The 6,630-nt window shown below is 45.0% G+C and overlaps 2 pseudogenes; both read right to left on the reverse strand.

The window, feature by feature from the left end:
• Positions 1 to 2,724: 2,724 nt before the first annotated feature.
• On the reverse strand, positions 2,725 to 4,031 carry LOC147445541 (cell number regulator 6 pseudogene; annotated as a pseudogene).
• Positions 4,032 to 4,053: 22 nt separating this feature from the next.
• LOC147445542 (flotillin-like protein 2 pseudogene) lies at positions 4,054 to 5,003 on the reverse strand (annotated as a pseudogene).
• Between the last annotated feature and the right edge of the window lie 1,627 nt (positions 5,004 to 6,630).

A 6,630-nucleotide genomic window follows, 5' to 3' on the forward strand; every position in this document is an offset into this window, starting at 1 on the left:
TAGTTCTTGCACATATCTTTGCACATTGTTCACTTGGTTCAAATTTGGGACAACCAATTAGGCACTAAAAACCAAACAACACATTTCATACCACTTTTTGTTAACAAGTGTCATCAGACATATTGTATGCCCTTGTCGTAGAGGAAACCTTATGGCAGCTTCTTTTGTAATACTACACTATGATTGGAGGTGTGTCTTGCATTGCTCAAACTGCTCCCTTCTCGCTCTCTCTCTCTCTCTCTCTCTCTCTCTCTCTCTCTCTCTCTCTCTCTCTCTCTCTCTCTCTCTGTGCGAAAATTATGTACATTGTATTACATCATGTCATCTTGGTCTCTGTTATGTCATAAATGTGCCATAAACTGCAAACATCTCTCCCTGAAATTTCCATTAGAGACATTGATACAATCCTCCATCATCTTTTTCTTAATGATATCTCTCTCTCTCTCTCTCTCTCTCTCTCTCTCTCTCTCTCTCTCTCTTTGTGTGGTAAAGAGGTTATGTATACTATTCACAAAATGGCATTCTCATCATAATAAGGTTTTTGTGATGATGCATGCCATACAAGTTGGAAGCTTCATAGCATATCATTCTATTTTTGAGTGAAATAGATAGACGACATATTATATTGGCCAAGATGGGCATATTGGTATTAAGGGCGAACATGTGGGCCTTGATAATTATTACACCTTAACTTGAACGCAAAAGGAACCTGAAATCTTGTAGACGGATTTGATGTTGGAATACCCTATTGGTTGATGACGTTTTTGAAGCTATCAGGGATAGAACTGCAAAGGCACAAAGAGCTAGATGATTTGAGGAGGTTGAAACATCCATTGTTAGCACTAGGGATGGGGGGTTGGAGCCTAGCACATACTCGCTACATTGACTGTAGCCTAGCACGTACTTGCTACATTGGTTGTAGAGTGCCTGAGTGCCGGGACAAGCAGCCTCGGCATTACCACCACCACCACCATCACAAGGCGGGTAAAGCCTCAATAGCTTGAGCCTTCTCTCTCTCTACCCTCAAGAATCCAACACTTCTGCACATTAGTATAGGTTCGTTGTCGTGCAGCTCCGCTGCCATGAAGAGAAAAAGAGCAGAGAAATGCAAGCTAAGCTTCTTTGAAGCCTACACATTTAGTGAGCAGTGATCAAGGCTTGTTAACATGCCAAGTTTAATGATCAATCTATGCGAGATGAGGCTTAAAAGGGCCAACAGATGCCTTAATGATACCAAAAATGAGTATGCTTGAAGTGAACACAAATGGAAGATTATGATCTAGAACTGCAGTGCTTGAAGTGCTCTACCGGCCTGTCTTTACGGCTCGTCGATTGGAGCTACGGTGAAGAAGTTATGGCAGTTCGAAGTTTGAGTCGATTGCAGATCCGTACTGGATTGGGCAACTGCAGCTGAGGTGAAAAAAATGGAATGAATGCGCGGGCCTAAAGTGCTCACTTTGTGGAGCGCGTCGATCTTTTCAGATCGGGGATCGGGTTTACGGTTGCCAAGTTACTGGCCGTTAAAGATTTACCGGGGGCCGGTTTCGTACCAGTTCGGTCCGCTCGATTGGAGTGCAGCAAAGTTAGTGCTCGAAAAGAATCTTGTCCAAAATATTATCTCCGACAGTGCATTGATAGCAGCTACATGTACGTCAAATGTGGTGTACATCTCATTAAGTACCAAAACTGCTTGAAGAGCTTCATGTGATCTCATGGAAAGCATTGCTTGTGGGATTGACCCTAAGGGGAGAGAATCCCTAATGAGACTATTGGCAAGGACTGCTCGAAAGAGATGTCATGCTTGGCAGTGCTTTGGCCGACATGCATGTCAAATGTGATGCCCGGCAAGGCCGCCATAAGCTTAAGGACTGCCCGCCCAATATAACCAAAGGCACATCAAATGGCCTCCCACTCAAACCCAATTGGCCGCCCAAAAGGGCCAAAATAAATGAGCACCATAATTTATTAAGTGTAAAAAGGGAAATAAAAATGCCATGGCGTGGACAAGGCAGCGAGGACAAGCGCAGCAGGGAGGAGTTTTGCTCGCGTGAGACAGGGGAACGCGAGGATGCTCTCGCTGGTGAAATGAGAAATGCTTAGCATGCTATCGTGCATGTTTTCGGTGCCGATGCCAGCGGATTTGACACTGGTCAACTTGAGCATGCCACGTCATCAGGACCGCTCCTGCCCCACGTCAGTGACGCCCGACGCCACTGCTTAAGATAGGGGCACTCTATTAATAGAGAACTCTTTTTTTGCATGAGATTATTGGAGGCATAACAAGGAAGAAAAAACGGGAAGGGGGAAGCTCAAGGAGGCTATCAACGAAGGGCAAGGGGAGCTCTCTCTCGCTCTCATCCTCGAGGCAACAAGGAGCGGAGCAAGAGGAAATTCGAAGCAAAGAGAGGAGGAAGGAACGCTCTCTCTTGGAATCTCCAAGCCAAGGAAGGAAGGGCAAGCTTCGGCACACAAACAAGAACAAGCTCTCTCTCTCAATCCCTAACCTAAGCAAGGCGAGGAGAAACGAGGAGGATAAGCAAAGGAGAGTCTCTCTCTCTCTCTCTCTCTCTCTCTCTCTCTCTCTCTCTCTCTCTCTCTCTCTCTCTCTCTCTCTCTCTCTCTCTCTCTCTCTCTCTCTCTCTCTCTCTCGCTTGAACAAAGGAAAGGACCAAAGATCTTTCTTTATCTCTCTCTCGAACTTGCTCTCGGACATAAGCAAGAAATCTAAAGGCGCTCTCGCTCTCTCATGCTTGAGAAGGAGAGGATCTCGGAGCGTTGCATGAAGCTGGCATGAGCTCGGAAGAGGAAAGCAAGAGTATCGACCAAGCAAGGGATAAAGTTCCGGCTAGCAATTGAAGAGCAGGAGAAGGTTAAAGCCTGTGAGCGGCAATTAATCCACTGCAAAGCATAAGAAGTAGAAAGATGCATAATAATTGACAGTAACTGAAGCATGAAAACTGAGGCATTCAACAGAACTGAAGCTTGCTGAATCTAAGGGAACTCAAACCAGATAAAGCGAAATGAGGGAGTTTCCATCACCGTCATCAGCTAATGCTTGATTAATCATTCTGTTAAACTCGGTGTCGTTAACGGCCCGATTAATTATGTAAAGCGGGAGCTTAAACTCCTAGTTAGCAAATGATCCAAGTGACGGTGCTGTTAACGGCCGGCCTTGGCTAAAGATTAAGTTGTACTCAAACATATTAATCAATTAATTGATGATTACGATGATTTCCAGATTCAGTTACATCTGTCATTCTTGTTCTCTCTCTTTCACACCTCCCATAGCCAGAGGCCCGGTGCTTGCCTGGCTCACGCAGCGAATACATATCCCCCGACATCGTGTGTTTGGAGCCTCTCAAGAACACAATGGAACCACATAGCCAAGCTTCCCAAGGCATTAGAGGTTTAACATTTGCAATTCAAACTACTAGTGATTGACAACTTTTTTTACAAAATAGTTGGTGAGGACAAAGAATAGAACATGGAGCTTGTACTTGTACAACACTTACACTCTCATCGTTACCATTCGCTGAAAGAGTCTTTGGGCCTTCAGGAATATGCATTTCCTACGAAGGAGGTGGGTTTATGATTGTCATAGGCATAACAATATCATCAGAAAGCCTGCCCTACATCTCTTGATGCTCTTGGCATAATGCATATAACAGTGGACTAAGAAAAGATCACAAGGAGAATTATGCAGATAGCATTCTTTTGCAAGGCTTGCCGGAACAGTCCTCTGTATATGCCACACATCCACCACGTAAACACTTGTCCTTCCCCAATAGAAAAGGCCGCATGAGGACTGACTGCACAGAAGGCTAAAGTGGTAGCGGCAAGTGCCAATCGACCCTCCACAAATATGGCATGGCATGTGCGGGGTGTTGTCCCACGTACTTCAGTATTTTGATATTCCTCTCAAACATGACACATGGGAAAATCAAGCCTAATTACCAACAAGAATCAAAGTGGTCAGCACAACCACAGATGCCCGTATATTCATCTCGGCTTCTCGTATGGCCACCACATTTTTGCTTTGTGTTTTGGCAAGCTCTACTTCTTGTGACCACAACATAGATTTCTTGGCTAGCTCTGCATCTGCTTGAGTCATCTCAGCCTTCCTAGTGTTCTCAAAGATCATGGTCTCTGCTTGAGCAAGAAGCTCCTTTTGTTTTGCAATCTAGACCTGTTGGAGCAACATACCTTGATCTCGGTATCAGCTTTTGCAGCATTCTGACGTTGCGTGAGACCCTGTCGCTCCTTGGTGTCGACATCACCCTTATACTTGGGATCAGCGATGGCGATCTTGGCGCTAGTGGCCGCGTCTTTTGGCCGAGGAAGGACAAGTACTCATGGCCGGGGACATCGACGATCTGCTTGACATTGGCATTGTATATGAGGAGGCCAAATTCATTGAGCTCAAGCTGCACTTTCTCGAACACGGCGAGCTTGAACTGTTTGGTGCCTTTGAAAATGTCCTCCATGGTCATGGCGGGCGGCGAGGACGCCGGTTTCTCCTTCAATGATGCCTTTGACAAGGTCATTGACATGGTTGTAGTTTTGTTCATGGGGGAGCGATGAGGCGGGCGTATTTGATGAGGGCGGCTTTGGGGCTGATGGTGAAGACGGCGGGGAAGACGAAGCTAGGGGAGCTTTTCGGCGCTCATGGCTTGAGTGTCGAAGTCGTAGGAAGGTTTTCTTGGCCAGCTTGTCTCTCTCTCTCTCTCTCTCTCTCTCTCCTCTCTCTCTCTCCTCTCTCTCTCTCTCTCTCTCTCTCTCTCTCTCTCTCTCTCTCTCTCTCTCTCTCTCTCACTCAAGAAGCATGCGCAGAGAACTCTCTCTATCTCTCTCTCTCAAAGAGCGTGCGCCGGCGCGCGCTTCTTGAGAGAGAGAGACTGTGCATATTCCTTCTGCCGACTGTTCAAAGTTTGACGAAATCCCCATCGGCCGTATTGACGTCTTTGTGCACGTGCACCGGTTGCTGCAGCATCATCGGACACCATGGGCCGTCAGCCTGCCCACATGCAGCACGACCGGCGTAGTTCCGGCGGCAATTTTGTCACTAGATTAATTAAGGGAAAATTACCAAAATACCCCTCTAATTTTTGGAAATTCCCAAAATACCCCTCAAATTAAAAATTCCAAAATACCCTTGTATCTATTTTAGCTGGATTGTTCACAATTTCCTAATCTTTATTCTTTTTTGACAATGTATATCCGTTTTTTAGTGCTTAGCAAGTAATTACCTCCCAAAAAAAGACAATTATGTCTAAAAATAATGAAGCAACTCATCTCCAAAGCCTATATAAGCATCTCAAATTCTAGTTTTAGTATCTCGTATTCATAGACAATCACTCTTCTTATGAAAAGCTACAATTTTTTTAATTTCTGGATAAATTACTCTCACAACCAGGGGTATTTTGGAAATTTTGGAAAATTTGAAGGGCATTTTGGGAATTTTTGACAAAACATGAGGGGTATATTGGGAATTTTTGAAATTTGAAGGGTATTTTGGGAATTTTCTTAAATTAGAGGGGTATTTTGGTAATTTTCCCATTAATTAAATCTGTTGCACCATATTCTAGTGACTCAAAACAATGTAAAATTGGACCGCACAGTAAAAAGTTTATTCAGGTTAAGTGCGCTACAAGCCTGTTGCGATCAACATGATGTTAGGGGTTTTTGTAGCGTTTTTTCTGCGTTCTAGTATGTAGTTATGATCTTGGAAGCGTTTCTTTGAGGCGAATCCAGGGAGATGTCTTCATCATCAAAAGGGAAACTGAAGGGTGAGCGAGTTGGTGAAAGGCGAATTGACAAGCGACAAGCGCTGCGCGGAGATGTCGCAAGGGTGAGACAGCTGGCAATACAAGAATGACGACCAAGCGGTGGCGAGCCGCAGGTGGAAAGACAAGCAAGGAGGGGCGGGATAGGACAAGGGAAGAACGTGCTGCTCACTTGTAAACTGCTTTTTTTTTAATACATGCACGTTGGGCTATGTATGCAGCGATGACTCTTGGTTGAGTTGGTTAGCCGAGCAGAATAGAGCGCATTTAATTGATGTCGTGAGCTCTACCTGCGCTGTGGGGTTTTTACCAGTCGTTGCTGTGAGCAAAGAAAGGTAAAGTGCAGGGGAATCTTATAAGATTCTATCTAATAGGTGAACATAGATCCAGGTAGGACTTTGCTGAGCATCGATGTAATTAAACAAAATAACCTAAGACCACAACTCTGCACTATATATATGTTACAGAAGAGAGGAATTGACTCACGTTATTTGTGTACGTTAACAATTTGAGAACAACAACAGAAGCCTTCTGTATCAGAAGCAATTTCAGCTGGTGAAGGACAAGATGCAGCATCGTTGAGCTCTCCTACTGCAGTCTTCAGATGCGCGGTGCCGAGCAAGGGAGTGGAGAGGCACAGCCTTTGGCACAGTGGTCTTCATTGCAGTCAAGATAAACCTGCCCATGTCATGTTGCAGTGCATTGCAGCTAAGCGAGGAAGTCATTTATGTACAAGCGCTATGGCGAGACAGGTTATATAAAAGGCCCGTAGCTTGCACATGCAAGTAGCACTAAAAATAGAAAGGCACCGCTTGAACACCGTTGCAAACGGCTAGGGGAGAGGCAT

Source organism: Adiantum capillus-veneris, chromosome 12, assembly GCF_014529385.1.
Source record: "Adiantum capillus-veneris isolate H3 chromosome 12, ASM1452938v2, whole genome shotgun sequence".
NCBI classification, from domain to species: Eukaryota; Viridiplantae; Streptophyta; class Polypodiopsida; order Polypodiales; family Pteridaceae; genus Adiantum; species Adiantum capillus-veneris.